The 21,352-nt window shown below is 41.9% G+C and overlaps 1 long non-coding RNA gene across 1 annotated transcript; it reads left to right on the forward strand.

Annotated features, from left to right (window-relative positions):
* Window positions 1–196: 196 nt before the first annotated feature.
* Window positions 197–19,892, forward strand: LOC309655401. The gene is made up of 3 exons (XR_014260817.1): window positions 197–6,712; window positions 7,043–19,259; window positions 19,294–19,892. It is a non-coding gene; the product is annotated as an uncharacterized lncRNA (long non-coding RNA).
* The last annotated feature ends 1,460 nt before the right edge of the window (window positions 19,893–21,352 follow it).

The raw sequence follows: 21,352 nt of genomic DNA on the forward strand, positions 1-21,352 counted from the left end.
GGGGCGAGCACCTCGAGCCCCAGCATCCTGTTACAGTCGGCCTCGCAGGCAGGGTACGCGAAGGGACGCGGCAGTTGGGCTCCCCAGAGAACTTTCTGAAACTCGACCGAGTTGAAGCACACAACGTTAACCCTTTCCCCACCCGTCCACTGTTCGTACCCACTCAGTCTGATTTAGGTTTCTTTCACCTTACCCAGCAAGGTACTGCGAATGTATTCAAAGACCATTTCTTGGGTTTGGCTTTTTGGACTCCAAGTTGTAAAGGCAGGCCCTACAAGGCACAGTGCAACGTTGTCCTAAAACTGTTTCACTCTTAGTTTTGCTGCTGTTGTTTTAATCTTTTCACGGAAGGCATTTATCAATAAAATTAGGCAGGAGGACGTCGCTCTATAGCAAGAGGTTGCATCAGTTCTTTTGCAAGCGCCGGGTTTAGTGAGTCCGCGCGCCTGCGCGCTTTGGTTTTTGTTTGAGTTTTTTATTGTTGTTATTTAGTCTGCGAGCACAAGAGCTGACTCTGAAACCAGACTGCCTGAATCTGAATCCCCTTTCCAGCCAAGACTAGCTGTGCAGGCAAGTAACTTCACCTCTCTGTGCCTCCGTTTCCCCAACGGTAAAATGGAGCTACTAACAGAAGAAGCCTGTTGTAAGAATTATAATAATATACAGTATATAATATATATGGGAGTAGGGGTGTTTACAACGTGGCAGGCACATAGATAGTAAAGGTTATATGAGTTGTATCTTTTTTTTTCCTCCAGAGGGACTAATAAACTTTTCCTCTGCAGTAGCATTTGTGGTATGGTCATCTCTGCTTGGGACACTGGTCACAGGGAATTTCAGTGGGATAGGGGTCTGGAAATGCCACTAGCTGGCTTGTCTAGGGAAAAGTACCATATCTCTTTTAAACAGCAGTACATCCAAAAGCCTCAGAAATCGAATCCAGCAAGTCACGATTTGCTGAAGTTCAGGCAAAGTGTTGTGTGAAGGAGTGCATCCTACATCATTATTTCAGACTCTTAACACCTTTACCCAGCTGCTTAGCCCTGCTAAGAATTCTCCATTTCTCCCCTCTGTGTAGTCCAACCTTCTTCCCTCCAAGATCATTTCAGTTCTCTCCTCTGAACTCCTGTTAACTGCATGAATATTTTATTCTTACCAAATGCTATTTGTATGGTTATTTATATCGGTATGTACACTTACATCTATGTACGTAGGTGTTTATGTGTATCCCTTCTCTCCAATTGCATTATTAAAGTTCCCTGAAGGCAGTGATTGTTTTAATATCCTCTTAGTATTACTGTACTCAGGACAATGCCTTTGCAACCATTCAAGAAACTGCAGGTTGGTTGTAAATTGTTTTTTCATTAACATACTTTCCAACTAACTTAATAGTACCCATTTAATCTCTGCAACAAATAGAGTCAAGTTGACATGTACCAAAAAACAAAAACAAGAGTTCTCTTGCCACCCTCCATTGACTTCCCCATTGCTGCCCCTCACAGACTAACTGGAACTACAACTACATCCATGATTCATAATTAACCAGATTATATATTAGATCTAGAAATGGAATTATGCTTAGGTGCTCATCAACATACAAAATTAATTCCATTCAGTTCACCTATGCTTTATGCCTACTGTGTGCCAAACACCATACTTGATAATACAGGAACTAAATTTTCCTCCCTAATCTTAGTAAGGTACTAAAGAATAATGACTAATCCTGTCTACCAAATGTCACTCACCCATGTCCTCTGTCATTGTCTCATGCTATTCATTTCTAGGCAAGCTTCTTGCTTTCTAGTTCTGAATTAGATTCCTTCTGGCTGGGTGGAATCTCTTATTGTGGCCTGTGTTATGTCACACAGCGACAGCTATATTTATATAGTTGAGGGGGGAAAAAAAGCTGAAACATGTTTTTACACACTACTAATAAATCTTGTTAAAGCAGACAGACAAGTCGCTGTGTCTCCAAACCTCCCCACCTCCCAAGCCCCCTCCCCACCAAATGCCACTTTGAGCTGGCTCATTAGTCCAAAGCCAACCATTTGCCATAACAGCTTGTACATCTCCATGAAAAAGTGTTCCCAGCAAGTTTCAATATTAAAAGTAATGTATTCAAATGGTTCCGCCAATAAAATGGCCGCAAATAGGAAAAAAGGTCATGCTTTCTAAAGTGTCCATTACACATTAATAAATAATGCTGCTCATTCACGCGCCAATTAAAACAAACTCAGGCTGTCAAGTGAAGTTAGAAGCAAGGAGCTCAATGCTGTAATTGTTTTTCCAGGAAAACTCCCAATGTCGTCAGATTAAGTGTGCCTGGTTGGGTTGCCCCTCTTCTCTTCTTAACCCAACAGCCAATTTTTCTCCTCTCCAATTTACTCCTCTGGCTTTCTTTCCTCTTTGATTCTTTGTTTTGGTTGCAGGTATTTGGGATGCAGTTGAAGGTAATCACCCACTGTTCACTGCTCCCTCCTGTCAGAGACAGGATCTCACTTCCTCCTATTGTTTTTTTTTTTTTAATTTTTAATTTTTATTTATTTTTTAATTTATTTTTGGCTGCGTTGGGTCTTCATTGCTGCGCGCAGGCTTTCTCTAGTTGCGGCGAGCGGGGGCTACTCTTCGTTGCAGCGCGCAGGCTTCTCATTGCGGTGGCTTCTCTTGTTGCGGAGCACGGGCTCTAGGCGCGTGGGCTTCAGTAGTTGTGGCTCGCGGACTCTAGAGCTCAGGCTCAGTAGTTGTGGCACAGGGGCTTAGTTGCTCCGCGGCATGTGGGATCTTCCTGGACCAGGGATTGAACCCGTGTCCCCTGCATTGGCAGGCGGATCCTTAACCACTGCGCCACCAGGGAAGTGTCCCCCCACCCCGATTTGATTTTTCTTTCTCTTTCTTTTTTTTTTTTTTTTAATATTTATATTGCACTGCCCTAGAGGGTTTAGTCATCAATTCACTTAATTCTTTTTTTTTTTTCTTTAATTTATTTATTTTTGCTGTGTTGGGTCTTCGTTTCTGTGCGAGGGCTTTCTCTAGTTGCGGCAAGTGGGGACCACTCTTCATCGCGGTGCACGGGCCTCTCACCGTCGCGGCCTCTCTTGTTGCGGAGCACAGGCTCCAGACGCGCAGGCTCAGTAGTTGTGGCTCACGGGCCCAGTTGCTCCGCGGCATGTGGGATCCTCCCAGACCAGGGCTCGAACCCGTGTCCCCTGCATTGGCAGGCAGATTCCCAACCACTGCGCCACCAGGGAAGCCCCCCTTTCTTTTTAAAGCAAGTGCTGGTGCTTCTTCCTCCTCTAATGCCACTTCATCTTCTTTGTAGTATCGCTCAGCTCTCCTTAGTTCTTTTGCTTTCCCTGGAGGCCTCTGTCTTCTCAGACAAGCTGCTAATCGACGCTCAGAAAGTGTGACATTAAAGACGGGGTGGATCTGCTGCCCGGAAGATCTGGAGAGTAAGATAAAGTCGCCAGCATGAAAAAGTCTCGACTGAATATATCACAGTCGTGTAGCTTATGCTTAAAGATATTTCCTGGGCAGAGTCAGAAAGGGTCCCTCAGATCACACAGTCTGACGCTTTGCCCTTGGGCAGAACAACTCCCAACAGCAGCCTCACAAAGTCCGAGCATCACTGTACAAATGCCTTATCCAGCAGCGAAAATTCTTTTGCAGCCAAGCAAAGTAAGGAGCATCAACTGCACGTTTTGCTGTAGAGCAAAGCAACAAAATGATGCCTTGCAGCTTTTATGGCCAAACACAAATGATGTAATTGGGAAAGGCTGTCTCCGAATAGGAGGGAAAAAAATAAAGGGCAATCCTTTGAGTTGGGGTGATGACCACCATTCGAGGGACTGGGATCAAAGCTCCAGCCAGACATCAAAGCCCATCTGAGTCTAATGCCAGAAGAGCCACAGTGAATTAAACTTCATATATAAACTAATTATAGCCTGACCCCACAATCAGGCTTCAGTGAGCACGTAGGGGAAAGAAAGCAGACATTGAAACAAAAGATCAAGAGAAAAGAAGGTTGGTAGCAAAACTGGGCAACATCATGGCCCTGACCACTTTACAAATCTTTTGAGGGCAGAGGGGAATCGGGGAATGGCAGCGGAAACAAACTTTTGACAATGCTGGTCTTGTCTGCAAGGCTATGAAACAGCTTCTTCCACCCTCACTGACTCGTGCACAACCAGAGGCATCCTTATTCCTGGAAGAAAAGGTTATCTTTTAGCTCTTTCTCAGCACTGTGAAAGAAGTTCCCCGGCACCAGATCTCTGTTGAAGGAGCGAGCGCAAGGTGATTCCATGAAGTTCGGGGGTGGATCCCCAGCACATCTGTCTGGCAGTGCCTGGCGCTCCCCACACTCTCAATCACTGATGTCTCCACTGGCTTTGGACTTCAGTCCCTTAGCTCTGCCGTTTCAGCTGGTTATCGTTACAGATGGAAAGCACAGCATAGCAACCGTGCAAATACCCTAGAATACCTGCTCCGGTAACAACACCATGAAATAAGACTACTTCATCCCTAGGCAAAATTTAAAAGTGTTTCAATTACAAGTGGCCTCTTTAAACAATTATATTCAGTGGATTTTTGCCCGAACTCTGATTTATTGGGACCAGTCACCACTTATTTGAAAGTTTCAATCCCATGAACTGGCAAACCATTGCACATCTGATTTGACAATCCAAAGAACATTTTCAGTCATATTTTTTTGTAGATAAGCGTTAGTGATTTCTTAAAATCACAAAGTCCAAGTGTATAACCTGAGTCTCTTAATTAAGAGAAAAAAATTTAAAGCAGGCATTCTTATAAGATAAAATCAAATATATACCATCATCATTACATTGCACCTCTTTGAATGATTATTCATGTATTCAACAGATATTTGAGTACCTAATACATGTCTGGCACTGGGGACAAAATGGTAAACAAATCAGACATAGTCCCTACCTTCATGGAGCTTAAGGTCTAGGAGGTAAACTGACACTAATTAAATAATTACACACATCTGTGAGAGATATATATATATATATGTATATATATATATTTCCAAATTGTGAAACTACCACAATTTGCAAAATAATATAGTGGGATGTATAAATAATTTCATATTTTAAGAACAGAGAGAAAGGCATCAATATAAATTATCCTTGGAGGCTAATATTTCTTTTAATCCTGTCTAATTGTGTCATCTTAACAAGTAAATATAACTATTGATATTGTATTAAAAAATGGCACCCACACTTCATTTTTCTTTTTTAAAATAATATTTTCAAAGCAGATATATTCTATGATTCTATCCAAAAAGTAATACTCAAGTGAAATCACACACACCCCTCAAAATTATTGACCTTTATAAAAGTTTTTTTACAGAGAAGGGGATCTTATGTTTAACTTTTTATTATCTTTTAAAAAAATATTTACTCTCCTTAGAGCTACGTTTGAAATGTCTATAGGGAGATACTTGATCTATAGCAAAATAAAATTTTCATCTAAATATCATTCATTAAAAGGTAGTAACTAATATATGTAAGTAAACTTTAAGATAACTAATTTCCTTACAGATCTGTTTATTACCTTTTCCTCAGAATAATCTCAGAAAGGAGAAAGCTTCGCTCCAGTGCATGGTACTTTGAGCGATTTCCAGTGTGGTTTCCCGATCGTCATTTCTACACCAGCAAAGGGAAATGACCAGGTGATGCTTTGCTGGAGAGCTCTGGTTATTCAGGTGAAAGCAGAGGTTTCTGCTTTAGGATTTAGACAGTAGGTCCAGTTCTTTCATTTCCTTTGCTCCTATGAACCTAGACTCTCTGAGGCCAGGGAGAAACGGAACCAGAACTCATAACGAGCTCCCACCCTGAGTTCTGGGCCGGTGTTTGCCTCCAAGACCCACAAAGCCACTTTAATTAAGATCCCTCGGGGGCCTCAGGACCCCTGTGGAAAAGTCCAGAATGCCATTATCGCCCCGAGAGCGGCTGAAAGCGCCGGCTGCCGCCTGAGGCTTAGGTGGCCTCGCCCCGCAGGGAGCCGCTTCCTCTAATCCCGCTGCACCTCCGCGGCAGCGCCCGCCGTGTGAAGAGTAGCACGTCCACTTCAAACAGAAATCGGGCCTTGGGTCTGTTTGGGCGGAGGGGAAGGCAGGGGGTGGCGAAGCGCCGCAGATTCAAAGACAAGTCAGCTGGGATGACAGGCAGCGGCTCCAGCCCCCGGAGACTGAAGCGGCTGACGGGAGGCCGAGGGGCTCCGCTTCCATCTCCCTCTGCGCCCCGGGGGTCTCTCCCTCCGGGGCCGCGACTCTTTGAAGTCAGGGAGGATGCTTTTGACAACAGATGGGACAATTCGCTTCTGTTCAGTTTGGTCCGCGCAGGCTAAATCCAAACAGAGTGGGGGGAGTTTTGCCTCGTGATAAAGAAACGCTGCCATTTTGTCACACCCAACTCTTCCCCCTCCCAGGCCCCATGGAGGAATTTGGTTGACCCTCTCTAACCTTTAATACATGCTGTTTCCACGGAAGAAAGAATCCGATTCTAACATAGCACTCACTGTTGTGGTGAGAGGATGTACGCTGAGGGTCAGGCCAGGCTGGATTTGAACGCCAGCTGTGCCCCACTCCATGGCTCGGTAATGCCCACCATACACTGGTGTTGCCAACTTGGACCTCTCTCAGCCTCGTTTTACTCATCTGTGAAATGGGCCTTATACCTAACCTTAAAGAGAGGTTGTGAGGGCTTCCCTGGTGGCACAGTGGTTGAGAATCTGCCTGCCAATGCAGGGAACGCGGGTTCGAGCCCTGGTCTGGGAGAATCCCACATGCCGCGGAGCAACTGGGCCCGTGAGCCACAACTACTGAGCCTGCGCGTCTGGAGCCTGTGCTCCGCAACAAGAGAGGCCGCGATAGTGAGAGGCCCGCGCACCGCAGTGAAGAGTGGCCCCCGCTTGCCGCAACTGGAGAAAGCCCTCGCACAGAAACGAAGACCCAACACAGCCAAAAACAAACAAACAAACAAATAAATAAATGCACGTATTTAAAAAAAAAAAAAAAAGAGAGGTTGTGAAATGTCTGGAAATAAATGTTGGTTACCCCAAAGTCCCCAATGTTATACGTGCTTGTGCCCTCCCACACAGAGAATGGACATTTAAGGACGTTCCTCTCAGATACAAATTATCATTAACCATTGCTTTGCCAGTTTTCATATATTGCTTTGAAATTTTTCCTAAAGCATACATGTCATATTGTTTTCAAAACATTTTATCTGGTTTTGAACTGTGATTTCACCCACTGGCACTTGAGGCTGCCAAGATGAAACACAGGGATCCTGCCCTTAGAAACTATATGGACCCGTAGAGCAATATGATGTATTGGAAAGAGCATACATAAGCTTTGGCCAGCGTTCAACTCCTTAAAAAAGTCCTTTAATCTCTCTGAGCCTCAGTTGCCTTATTTGTAAAATGGGATCACAGTTAAGTCACAGACAGTATATGAAGGATCTGGCACATTATAAATGCTGAAGAACGGTTGACTTCCTTCTTTCTTCGCCTTCATCCTTTATCTGAGGTATTATTTAGGTTAATGAAGTTTATTTGGCCCCTTCCTTTTTTTTGCATGGCCTCTGATTATGGAAAATTTCAAAACACAAAAGTAGAGAGAATGGTATGATGAATTCCCATGAAACCATCACCCAGGTTAACAATTAAAAACAGATTATGAACAGGGCACATTTAGAAATAAATATTTTGATAATTTGGGGCTCAACGGATATAAAATAGAGTTACAGATTAAAGCCGTATTCCCATCTTTAGTTTAATGCCAGGCGTATAATAAGCATTCAATAAATGCTAGATATTATTATCATTGTTATCACTTATTTTTTTCTAAACGTATCCAAAAACCTTTTACAGACCTTATATAATACACCTTTCATCCAAAGGGGGCAAAGCATTTCCCACAATCCTTAGAGTACATCATGATGTGGGGAGATGAAGTTACCCTGAAGAAAAAGCAGTGGAGTGATTCTCACAGCCTCTCAGGACAAGACCCCAGTTACTGGTCCCGTGGTTCTTGTTCTTGTGCACCAATGACTTTTTCCCTCGTGCTCTGTCTCACCTGCTGAGCTTGGCAGTGAGCTCCTTGAGAACTGGATTCATGCCTGATGCAGCTTTACCTCTCCAGGGAAAGTGGCTGGGTGAGTGCTTAATGTTCAAAGTCATAGAGTCTGGAACAAAGTACTATTAGGAAAAGAACTAATTAAGCCAAATTAGCTTGAAAATTAGTTAAAGCATCCCCAATGTCTAGACTGAGTTTCCTTCATTTGGGTTAGAGAGGCCTTTTTCATGAACAACTAAACCTACTATGATACATAGATTAAAACTACTGGACCCTTTTGGCCATTATACATAGAAACACTGAAGCCAAGAATGTGAATTCAAAAACTCGTAAGTAAATTCTTGGCTTAATTAGCGTTGCCTCTTATTCAATTTGATTTTAAACTCCTCAAGGGCAGGGACAAATCCTACTTCCTCTCTAACTCCCTCAGAACAAAGCCAGATACAAAGCAGATACTCACCAAATGCTTGTTTAATTCAATCGCCTTTCAAGGTAGATTGAGATGGAATCCCCTGTCTCTGACAGACTGGCTTTGGAAAATTCTACAAATAGATATTTAGAAACAAAATTGGGTACTTTTCCAGTCAGCTCCACTTTCAGAAACAACTTTTGTAAGTTTGTGTCTTTTAGGAAAATATTGAGGAAACAGGAAAAAAGAGGAACCATTCCATTTCTGAAAAGATAAGAATAAAGTCTGATAAAGACAAAAGGCATTTGGGGTCAGTAGAGTTAAAACAAACTCAGACTGCCCAGCCTGTTTGAAGTTGACAAGAAACAGAGAATGACCCACTGGTCCATTATGGAGCCCAAAGCAACTTCATCAGCATTTCATCAATGAGACGACACCATGGGGTAGCCCAGCCAGGTCAACTGGCACTGCGTAAAAAGCTGTGGGTATTTTTATCCAAAGAGCATTTCTACCTGAGCACATCTGTGTGTGTTTGTGTGTGTGCTGCGTATAAGGATGAGGAATGGCAGGGGGTATCACTGATGTGGGATCCATGCTTTCTCATTGCTTCCCATAATGGAATTCCTATGAAGATTCTTAAAAAATGGTTTCATTTTCTTTTGTCATTAATTCAAGTTTACTCCTTCCTGATAGTTTGTAGCACCTCACAGAGTCCTAAGCACCTACTAGGAGTTTAATAAAATGCTTGTTGAATTGGGTAGGTACAAGGGGTAGAAATCACTAATGTAAGATTAAACAAATGCATTTCCACTGAAGATATACTTTGGTGAGGGCTCTTCTAACTGAAAATGTTTCCTTTCCTATGCTATCGCTTATATGTGGAATCTAAAAAAGTGATACAAATGAACTTATTTACAAAACAGAAATAGACTCCCAGACAAAGAAAACAAACTTATGGTTACCAAAGTGGGGGGGGGGGGTGCTGGATAAATTAGGAGTTTGGGATTAAAATATACACACTACTATATATAAAATAGATAACCACAAGGACCTACTATAGAGAACAGGGAACTACACTCAATATCTTGTAATAACCGTTAATGTAAGAGAATGTAAAAAAAGAATATATATATATGTAACTGAATCACTTTGACGTACACCTGAAACTAACACAACATTGTAAATCAAATATATTTCAATAAAATTTTTTAAAAAAAATGGTTCATTTCCAAAGATGGATGCATGTGAGCCCACTTCTCTGAGCGCAGAAAGTTTTACGTTAAAAACTGTTCCATCCTCAAGCCCCTCTTCCTAGTCAACCTGCACCTGGAAAAGACCCAAATATACTCTGACTGATGCTGGGTTCTTCTCAGGATTTTTCCAGGAAGCCAGGATCTTACCTTGCCAACTGCTGTGGCTGCAGCTGCTTCAGTCAGCTACAAAGGGAGGGAAATCTGGGGCTGTGGCATGACCGGTGTCCCTTCAAGCATCAGGCTGCCCTTTGCACCTGGGGGATTTCACTGGCTTAGGAAAAGCAGCACAGAAAAAAAAGCCCAGAGCTTACAAGTATACCTTTTCCTTCCCCTTTTAGCTCATTTCCACATCAAAGAATTAAGCTTCTCTATTTTCAATAGAGCTGAGGCCATTTTAGAATTCCAACGCATATACCACTCTCTTAATCTGGACCAACTGTGTCTCCTGACACTGTCCAAACCACGTCACCCTCTCTTTCCTCCCTCCTTCCTTTTTAAATATCCCCTCTCCTCTGAGGACCCTAAATAAGCATCTTGGCAATGGAAGGCAGTAGAAATTAAAGTGGATCTTTGGCATATCATATCCTGTTGAAGAAACAGAAAACTGAGAGCTGTTTAGCGTGTGACCCAAGCGGGGACTTTGACCCTTAATAATCCAGGAAGGGAAGCATGCAGATATGTTGCTATGCATCACTAGGTAATTGCTTGAATTCTCGGTCTTTACAAAAAGTTTGTCATCCTGTCCAACTTGTCTTCTAAGAAAGAATGAAATTAGCTCTTTACCTTTCCCCCATCATCACAAAGAACAAAACCCCAAAGCTAGGTGATTATGTTTCAGGCTCCTGTATATCCCTTCTGCCCCATATGTTCTGACTGGGAGCCTATCAGAAGAATGTGAATAATGAGGCTACGTTTTCTTTTGACCCAGCTGTTTACAAACAAAGCTCTTCCGTCTAGGAAAGGCAACCACATTTAAATTGCTGAAAATTATCAGCCTCAACTCATCAAAATTTCATTGCAGTGCTACTCATTCAGGAAATGGGAACCATGAGAAGTTTCCCTTTTTTTAAATTGCCACCAGATGTGGCATACAAAGAATCTTTATTAAAATATCACACAGTAGCCAATGCCCTACAATTTTTTCTTCTGACACTTTGGTCAGAAAATGAATAACAAACCACTGATCAGAGAAAAAGAGCTCTAGGTGTTATCTGGGAAATTGCAAAGGCCTTCACCTGCCCCTAGAGCCTCCAGCCACCTTGCCCTGCCTTACCTTGTCTTTTTTCCATAGCACTTAACACATTATTACACTATATACTTATTTATTATGTTCATTATTTATTGCCTGTCTCTCTTGCTAGAATGCATGTTCCATAAAAGCAGGGATCTTTGTTTTGCTCACTGATACATCCCAAGGGCCTAGAACTGTGCCTGGCACACTATGCCTGCTCAAATATTTGTTGAGTGAATGAATCAATGAGTCAGTTTGTCCATTCTTATTTTTTTTTAATTTTGAAGTTTTTATTGGCGTATAGTTGATTTACAATGTTGTGTTTGTCAATTCCTATTGGGTCAAAATCTCTAGGCCTCACCTCGAAAGTGGCACTAATGCCACATATCCTTTTCCACACAGGTATCATCAGAAGAATAATTCCAATCTTAATTCCAGATACACTTTATCTCACTCCCTTTACCCTGCTTCTCTTCCGAGAGTATCTATTTTTGTCAATGACAACACCATCTACTAGTCCTAACACTAAAATTCTTATTCTGTTACACTTCCCTCTTCCTCATCCCTCAGATCACTAAGTCATCAAATTCCTGAAGATGCTTCCTTTCAAATGTCTCTCCGATTTGTCCCTTCCTCTCTATTCTCATTGCCCTTGTCTACACAATTATCACCTCAAATAGATTCCTAATTGATCCCTTAGCCTCTAGTCTCTCCCCCCTACAGGTTCTTTTGCATATCATAAGCATCGTTTTGAACACATCGGTCCTCTTCCAAAGCCAGCTGTGATCTGGCCCACCTAGCAAACCTGACCTTCCTGAGTGGTCAAATGGTCAGGAGTTAAGTCTTGAAAAGATAGAAAGTGTTGCATAGGCAAATGAGTTATGATACGTAGGGGGAAGGGACAGGATCGCAACTCTCAGGCTAAGGAGCTTGAACTCCATCCTGGAGACTGACTGGAGACAGAATTCATGTTCTATTCCAAGATATTTCTGACTATTAATTCAACAGTTATCTACTGTGCACCCACTATATCTCTGGCAGTGTTGAAGGTGCTGGGGATACAGGAGGGAATAATTTTTCTTGGGATTCTGGGACAGGTAGAGAGAAAACAGCAAAGACCAATAACAAGCCACCCACAGCCTCTGTCCTTGTGCTCACTTGTCCCCTTCTACTGGTCCCAGACACTCTCAGACTTAAAATAAGCCCAGTTAGCCAGGCTAGTCATCAGTTCATCTATTCTCTTGCTCAAAGCTGCTGCTGCTGAAGACTTGGGCCACAGGTTAGTTAGGAAAAAGAAAAGAAATGTTTCGTATAAGTCATGAGTCCACAAACTTTTTCTCTGAACAGCCAGACAGGAAATATTTTAGGCTGTGGACCTTACACTGACTATCACAATGACTCAACTGTAACACAAAAGCAGCCACAGATAACCCTTAGACAAGTGGGCATGGCTGTGTTCCAATAAAACTTTATTTACAAAATCAGGTAGTGGGCAGATTTGGTCAGTTAGTTCACTGACCTCTCCTCTAATATATGAGGATATTTCAAATCTAATGCTTTGTTTTAATTAGGGAAGGTAGCATGGAGGAATGTAAAGATAATGAGTTTTGGAGCTCAGAAAACTGGAATAGAATTCCAACTTTACAACAAAACCTGGGGCATTAGGAAAATGAACTACAGCTTCGTCACATATAAAATGAGAAGCAGCATAGCATGGTGGCCTGTAGAGTCAGTCTGCCTGGGTTCAAATCCCAGCTCTTCCACTTTCTTCTTTTGTGATTTGGGGCAAGTTTCTTAATCACTCTGAGCTTCAGTCTCTTCAGCTGTTTTCAGGGGGATGAAAAATTAAACCCTCTTCATTTTGAGGATTAAGTGAGATCATGCATATTAAGCGTCTGGAACAGAGTAAGCACTTGATAGCTGTTAGCTATTATTATTGTTATTATTACTGTAATATTACTGTGACTTTCCTAAGGAGTGGCTATTGAGCCATTACCAATACAAGTAGTTGTTTTCTTCTTTCAGAGACTAAAAACAGACAGGAGTTGTCCTGTTCTTACACTTTGAACATTTTTCACACAACTACAGGAAGCTGAAGTCACCTTGTAAAGCAGCCCCTGCTTTTTCAAATGTTTGCCTATAAGTGGATTTCAAAGTCTGAAGATTACCATGCATAATATATTATGCTTATGTCAGCATTAAAATTTTTCCACTGATTTTTCTCTTGCCTCCATCAAGGGTTTTGTTGGACAGGACTTTGTCTCAAGGGGAGGCTGCTTTTGCTTATTCCGAATTGTGAGCACAAAGAATTTCTTTCAGGCTTAGTGTCTTTAAATCAACTTATGTGGTTTTTGTCTCCAATTACAACCAAGTTAAAATTCTCCAATACACACTTAACGTCCCTTCCCAGGTTAGACAGACGTAAGACTGTCCCAATCCATTCAACACCATCAGGAGAAAACAGGACTGGATTTTGGGTGTCTCCACCCAGAACACCCTCTCCTCCTGGCAACTGGTGCCAAAACTGAGGAAAGAAAGTAGATTCATGACTCTAAGGAAATCTTTTACTCCAGGGTGCTGTAGCCAGAGTTTAATCATAATGGACGAGTTACCTTTCAAAGCACACACAGAAAAATAGGTATTATCTTTCACACTGTATAGCACACGTCAAGAATAATACTGCTCCAAAGTACATTAAAGCAAAGATGGTCTTATTTGAGTGAGAATCTGTAGGATCACTTTTGTTGTCTGTTATGCTTTATAAAATGCATCTCAGAAATCTTAATGGTTCTTCACATAAAGATCCCTTGAGCCAGGAGTGTGGACTGTTCCCTTCTGGTCATGTCACCACTAGTAAGCACAGCCTTCTCCTAGCCTGCTCAGAGAGTGGCGGGCTGCATTTCAGGTTGTCTCAGACAATCCAAGCCGCTGTATACGTCTGCTCTTTGTTAGAAGTAATCAGCCACAGGAGCAGAGGTGGTAAACAGTAATTAATATGCAAATTTGCAAGTAACTTGCCTCATGGTGCTGAGCCTTCTTTGTTTGTTTGCACAGTCGTGGACAAACTGGGATTTGTCTTTGCCGTAATTAGCAGGATAAATATAAAATTATGACATTAATTGTTAGCTGGCTTTTTAAAAATGGTGGTATACCCCTGCTGTGCCTGAGATGCTGCAGCTTGGTAGGGGGTTCCTTCAAAAATGAATTTTAAAATGCCGAAGTACCCATTTTAATTAAAAGGCAAACACTGAAATGAGTTTGTCACTTCAAAAATCATAGTTACCGGGCAACAAATCATCAATGCATATATTAACAATTGGTATTTGTACATCAGTTGACCTTATCTCAATGCAAAAAAAAAAACACTCTTTTATAATAATAATGAAGAGTAATATTTATTGAGTGCTCTGCACCAGGCACTGTGTTACACACTTTTCTTGCATTATTTCAATGACTCCTAGTAGCAGACAGAGTGGGTGGTGCTATTAATATCCGCATACGTGGAAGCCAATGCTTTAAGATAGGTTTTTCTGGGTCTGCTCTCTAACTGTTGTGTCTTCAAGATTTTACGTGCAGCTCTCGTTTCTTTTCTTTTCGGGTTCTCTCTTCTCTGAGAAGTTTTCACCATCTGGCTGCTTTCAGCTAATGTTTCTCAGCATACTGATGACGGCCTAAACCTTATCTCTAGCTCCAACTTGTCTCCACTACATTTTAGTCCTCATCAGATTCTTGCATCTGCTACCAAGTAAGGCCCACATTCCTTAGCCTGATATTGAAGGCTCTCCCCAATCTGGCTGGCTAATTTCCATCTTTTATTTCCCATTTTATTCTTTCATTGTTCAACTCAGCTCCCATTATTTAGTGCTAATTGGCAAAGTCATTATATTTGTTCCTGGGGGTGAGATGGGATGGGAAAGAGGGGAAAGTGAAATTTTAAAAAGCACCGGTTCTCAAGGAGGTTCTGGCGAGAATTCAAAGGAAGCAATGATCAACTTCTAAACTAAGACTTTTGATTGCCCTGATTATAGAGAAGTAGGAATAGGAACCCAGTGCCTCTCTCTTTTGGTAACACAGCCCAGTGCCTTAGATATGGCATGTGGCGTGATGCCACAAAGCCCTTGGCGGTGGTTTTCTTCCAACTTGATGTACATGTCCCTGAAGTTCTTCCTTTCCTTCCAAGTCTCAGCTCTAGGTTGCCTCGCTCGGAAAGCCTTCCCTGCTGCTTCTCCAAAGCACATGAGGCATCCTTCTGTCCCATTCCCACTACAGCCTTCCTTTGACAATTACAATACGATATCACACCACGGTGTAATTTCGTGTTTACCTGGCTGTCTCCCCACTAAACTGTGAGCACCTTGAGGTTAGAAAAAGGACTTTTTCCCCTTTATGTCTCCCATGCCTAGAAGAGTGCTGGCACCTTATTGGCACTAGTTGCTCTTCGCAAGCAGCCAGACAGTGTCAGACCTGCTAACAAAGTCAGACAGGGCCTTCAGACAGGAAATTAACAATTCAAAGCAGAGGCCAGTGAAAAGGAACCTGGAGGAGTAGCTGGGGAAAAGCTACCTCCAGGCTGGCCAGGTCAAGTGATCTCCAAACCTCCAGCTGATTACTGAGGGCTGGGAATGGGAGTGGCTGCAAAAGAAAGGCTTAGCAAAATGACTTTATAAACTGCTCCATTCCAGGACTTTCTGAAACAAAATACCCCAGGAACTGCCCTTTGAATCTTTGAATCTGGCAACTTTGGGCAGGTTCTTTGGGAAGAGTAGGGGTAATGTTTATTCTACTCTTTCAAGAGATGGTGAAATGATGGTGCCACTAGAAGGCAATTGCCTCGATACTGCCACAATAGCCATTAGAAGTCTGTAAAACTTGACCTCAGTGGATGTTCAAAGGGATACACACCATCAGCCCGAGAGCTGTGAGGCCTCTTTCTGGCACTGTCTGTGGCTCCATCATGCAGGGCCAGAGATAGTCAAGGCAGGAGGCAAAAGAAGGAATGATGAGAAGAAGAAAAGCATCCCCGGGTTTTCAATGTACCTTCAACCTCCCACTCTTCCCCTTATAAGACCCTCTGCCATCAGTCACAGAAAAGCACCACAGCATCAGTTATTCTCAAAGGATGGGAGAGAGCCCCCCAAACACACACTGTCGGGGTACAGACTAAAAATTCCTGAGTTATTCTGCTGGCACTAATACTACAACACCTCTAACCTCCCAGGGCTGACGCAGACATGTCTGTTGTCCCATTTTCCGTACATCCACTCCAGCTCTTTCTAAATCCTTGGTGCAGGGGGCCAGGTCTAACAGGGTGGGAACCGAGGAGGGGCAGAGGCTCTCTGGAAGCAGGCATCTATTGATCAGCCCCTGCCATCCAGCGAGAACAATCTGAATTCCCCACCCTCTCCATTCTCTTCATCCAGAACAGGGCCACTTTTATTATTTTATTTTTTGGTACTCCACATGGAAGTTCATTTTTAAAAAGAGGGAGGCTTCCGCTGCTTACAGGAAAAAAAAGAAAGAAAGAAAGAAAACCACGGCTCGAACCTCACTCATGAATCAGGCAGTCAAGTGCAGTGGTTCAGAGCAGGAATTCAGAGCCAAATAGCTAGGGCTGGATCCTAGGCTGGTTATTTACTTGCTGCATGACCTTGAGCAAGTTTCTTAATTTTTATTCCCTGTTCCTTAGTTTCTTTACCTGCAACATGTGATTAACAATCGTACCGACCTCAAAGGGTCATTGTGAGGATTCAATGAGTTAATATATGTACAGCGTTGAGGACAGGACTGGGACACAGTTAGGACTGTGCGTTTCATTTTACTTCTGCTACAGTGTGACCTCCACGAGGATGAGGAATTTTGCAATTTTGTTCATTTCTGTTTCCCAAGTGCCTAAACCAGTCCCCGGCACATAGAAAGTACTCGATGAATAATCACTGAATGGATCGAATGAATACATCTGGCTGCCATCACTCCTCGCAGCTTTGAATGCCACAAAGTAATATCACTTTTAACTGTCCCCTGGCCTCTCTCCTAACAAGTGGTCCCTGGTCCTCTGGTGTCCTGCAGCCTGTAAAGGTGGTGCACGGCCTGGGAGAAGTGGCACTGCAATGAGAAGGATGAGACACGTTCTGGGACCAGCTCTGTCCCTCCTATACCTGTGGCCTCCGCTTCTCTGAACTCTAAAATGCGAGGGTTGGAACCAGAAGATCTGCGTATATGTCTCAGCCAGGAGACTGACCGTGAAGACAACTGACCACAGACTACAAGTGAAACTGGGTGGCTTAGTTGGTAGAAGTAGGTAGGCTCACAGAGCCCTGCTCCCAGGACATAAGTGTTCAACCATAAAGATGTTCCAGGGCTTCCCTGGTGGCGCAGTGGTTAAGAATCTGCCCGCCAATGCAGAGGACACAGATTCGAGCCCTGGTCTGGGAAGATCCCACATGCCGCGGAGCAACTAAGCCTGTGCGCCACGACTACTGAGCCTGCGCGTGTAGAGCCTGTGCTCCGCAACAAGAGAAGCCACGACAATGAGAAGCCCACGCACCGCGATGAAGAGTAGCCCCCGCTCGCCGCAACTAGAGAAAGCCTGCGCACAGAAACGAAGACCCAATGCAGCCAAAAAAAAAAAAAAAAAGTTCCAAAGCACCATCAAATATTATTCTAAAAATCTGTAATTCTTCTCTCAAATTACAGTATGCTGCTTCTCCATTACAACCCGTTGTATGCTTTCTTACGATTTTCACTCAAAGTTGATGAAGAAAAGGGGTGCTGACCTGAAAACTGAAGTGCTCCTCTGAAGACTTTGAAAACCCGTGGACGCTGTGTGGCCACAGAAGGGATGCTCATCGCTGCCGCCCCTCACCTGGGAAAGAAGCGAGTCTGTGGAACAGCACACTCAAGACTCATTACTGTCAGTTCAGTGAAATTACGCGTATTAGCACTCAGATTGATTGTTTACATAATGACAATTACTACAAGAGGGAAGGCAGCACTGAAATGTGCCTGTGTGGTTGACACACGTGACTGATGAAGAGCCCACACCACGCACGGGGCACAGGCTGAGCCTCTCACCTGGCATCCACGAAGACGCTGAGGCAAGGTGCAAACCATCGCTGGTGGTGTGGCAAGCTTTAGTGAACACGGGGCTGATGGAAGTCCCCGTCAGACGATCTCAGGTTCCTTAGGCCCAGCAAAGAATCCAATCTCCATTCTTCTCTTGGCACGAGCTAAACTTGACCTGTGGGATTAAGGTAATGACTTACTCCAAGAAACCCTCAGATCATTTTTGAAACTCACACAGTTCTGCTCTGAGAGACATGGGATGTTGGTCTTTCCTCTAAGGTATGGAACCTATGCCTAGCAGGACTTCAACATATCGTAGACCCACTTAGCTCTTTAGAACAAAAAGCTACCTTCCTACCTGACACAATGTTGGCTTACCAGCTCCAAGGAAGTATTAGTGGTCCAAGTGGTTTATTCTCTGAACTCAATGAGACTTTGTTTAGCATTTAAGCCTGGTCTAAACAGTTCTGACCTAGATTTCTTCCACATTTGGAGATTATCAGTCCTTTTTTTTTTAAACAGATTCCAGTTATGTGCCCTGGAAGCCATTCTATTTGCTACCTGATGGCTTTCCAGCCTCTCTCTGAACCTCTTTCCATCTGCTCTGACTTGTGTCTAACACCTTTTGAACATTCATTCTACCATTCAGTAAACTATCATTGCGCACCTATTGGGGGATGTCCATTATGCATGCATTATGCCCTGCGTTGAAAAATACAGCCCCTGATGTCTCTCTGGTGGCCACTATCTCTGCTGCTGCTTCTTCCCTCACCTCAATCCACCTTGACATTAGTAGTCCAATCTTTACTTTATCTCCTCATTATTTTTATTATGTTAATAATATGTATTCACCACAAAACAAATAAGAAATACAGGTAAGAAGAAAGAAAAAAAAGATAATTGAAACTTGAAATCATTTGATCATTACATTTCCTTTCCAGGTAAGCAGATATCATAATACCAGATACAACATAACAGGGGCAAATGTATCTTTGTTTCTTCATTTAACTTTTTGTTTGAAAATAATTATAAACTCACAGAAAGTTGCAAAAATAGTACCCTTCACCCGGTTTCCCCCAGTCGTCATCTCACATAGCTATAGTGTAATGAAACAGACATAAACAATTTACCAGACAAAGAGTTCAGAACACTGGTAACTACAGTGTGATATCAAAACCAGGAAGTTGCACTCGTGTGTGTGTGTGTGTGTGTGTGTGTGTGTGTGTGTGTGTGTGTGTAGTTCTATGAAATTTTATCACCTGTGTAGATTCATATAATCACTACCACAATACACAAGATACAAAACTGTTTCATCACCATCAAGGAACTCCCTCATGCTACTTCTTTTTAGTTGCACTCACCCCTGTCTCTAACCCTTGGCTACCGTCAATATGTTCTACATATCTATAATTTTGTCCTTTTGAGAATAGTATGGAAATAGAATCATGCTGTATGTGACCTATTGAGATTAGCTTTTTAAACTCAACATAATGCTCTTGAGATCCATCCAAGTTGTTGCATAGATCAATATTTCATTCCTTTCTCTTGTGAGTACTATTCCATGGTAAGGACGTACCACAGCTTGTTTAACCATTGAAGGACGTTGGGGTTGTTTCTGATTTTTATCTTTTACAAATAAAGCTTCTATAAAAATCCATGCACATGTCTTTGTTTGACCATAAGTTTTTATTTCTCTGGGATAAATGCCCAAGTACAATTGCTTTTATGGTAAATGCATTTTTAGTTTGATAAGAAACTGCTAAACTATTTTCCAGAATGGCTGTATCAGAAATCTAATTTCTCCTCATCCTCACCAGCACTTGGTATTGTCACTATTTTTATTTTAGCAGTTCTAAGTACAAGGCATTTTTAATAGCAACAGTATCTCAGAAAGCATGGAGATAAACACAATGAAAATTAACTTCCTAACTACTTTATTAAAAAAAAACTAATAATTTTCACTTCTAATATGCAAGTTTTACTTGATGATGTTTATAACAGATTCTTCCTCATTAAATATTACTTTAGCTTTTTTTAACCTAAAAAAATAATAAAAAAGGTCAGCCTGGCATGGAAAATTAATTCATAAGGTCTCACATTATAATAACACTAAGTGAGGATATTTTGACAAGTGTGCAGGGTTTATGGGTAAATCCTAGAATATTGGAGAGCAGAGCTTACATTTTTCATCAGCAGGATGTCTCTATGTCTCATTTTGTTTGGGACTTTCCTGGTTTATGCCTGTTGTTCAGTATCTCATGTGGTTTAGAATTTGTTCGCAATTTTTCATTTTTAAACAAAGTATAATTAGCAATTGTTGCATTAAGATAAGCTGGAGTAGATTTAAGAGAACTCCATCAGAGCCAGACAGATGCTGGGATCAATGAGAAACATGAGACATAGAGACATGCTACTGTAACAAATGTGAGACAGTCTAGATAATAAGTTCTTACATGGTAGTTTAGCCATTTATTATAAATCTACAACTGTTTATTTTGTTGATAACATGTTTATACTGCAATAAATCCTTTTGACCACAATGAATTCAATAAAATTGAAGGAGCATATTTAGTGGTGGAAAATTAAGTACTAAACATACAAGAAAGTTGATAATGAACATGTTTCTTGGACAAAACTTTTGTTGACGTCTATCATTCTCTATATGGGGGTCACAGTGATATCACTGACCACATGAGAGCCAGAAGACTAAATCTACTAAGGAAGCATCAATATCGATGCTTAATAGTTATTTTAAGAAGAATGTGCTGGGAAAAATGTTAACCACTAAAGCTTCAGAAGGTGCATTTATACTCACTGTGTGTGAAGCATGTGTTTAGATCACGTTTAAATCAAATGACTGTTCTCCTAAACACATTCCAATATATTTTCAATTCCAAGTTTTCTTGTGTACACAGAAAAAGTAAAACAAGAGATGTTATGTGTTATCTCCACTAATATTAGAATCACAATTAAATGCCACCAGTTTTATGTTAGTGTCATCATTTACTTCAAATAGAAAAATCTTTTAATTGAAATATTGGTTCATTGTTTTTCATCCAATTCATGGACTCAAAGTAGAGGTTTTAGACGTTGATTCCTCCACATCTGATATTATTGTGAATGCTACTGAAAATTCCATTTAAAAGTTTGACACTTAAAAATTTTTTGTGATAATAATTCAACTTTTGGTAGAGCAGACCGTCATGGTAAAGATAGTGTTCTCCAGTTATGGAACAGAAATGTATAACAATTAGTGTAGTGCATATAATTTATACAGTAGTTATATCCACAGAAGATTC

The sequence above is a fragment of the Balaenoptera physalus genome, assembly GCF_965194825.1.
Source record: "Balaenoptera physalus genome assembly, chromosome: 2".
Classification (NCBI taxonomy): Eukaryota; Metazoa; Chordata; class Mammalia; order Artiodactyla; family Balaenopteridae; genus Balaenoptera; species Balaenoptera physalus.